This window comes from Elephantulus edwardii, unplaced genomic scaffold (genome assembly GCF_000299155.1).
Source record: "Elephantulus edwardii isolate Elephantulus edwardi_28Jun2011 unplaced genomic scaffold, EleEdw1.0 scaffold00208, whole genome shotgun sequence".
NCBI classification, from domain to species: domain Eukaryota; kingdom Metazoa; phylum Chordata; class Mammalia; order Macroscelidea; family Macroscelididae; genus Elephantulus; species Elephantulus edwardii.
In genome coordinates this window covers 1,986,247-1,986,551 of record NW_006399958.1, presented here as the reverse complement: position 1 = coordinate 1,986,551, position 305 = coordinate 1,986,247, and positions in this window count along the sequence as shown.

The following is a 305-nucleotide window of genomic DNA, read 5'->3' as shown; positions in this document are numbered from 1 at the left end:
GCACTGCCCCGCTGCAGACCCCTGCAGCTGGCCTCGCAGAAGGAGGTGGTGCTGTACGCGCACTTCCGCCGCTTGGACTACTTCTCCGAGGAGTGTGTGTACGCGCCCGAGGCTTTCCGAGGCTATGCTCGCGACCTGCTCAAGCAGCTGGAGGTGGTGCGGCCATCGGTGGTGCTGGACCTCGTGCACTCGGCCGAGCACCTGGCCCTGGCCCCAACTGCGCAGCCCGCACCCCCGGGCGCCTGCACCCGCTGTGGGGCACTGGCCAGCCGCACGCTCTGCCAGGTGTGCACGCTGCTTGATGG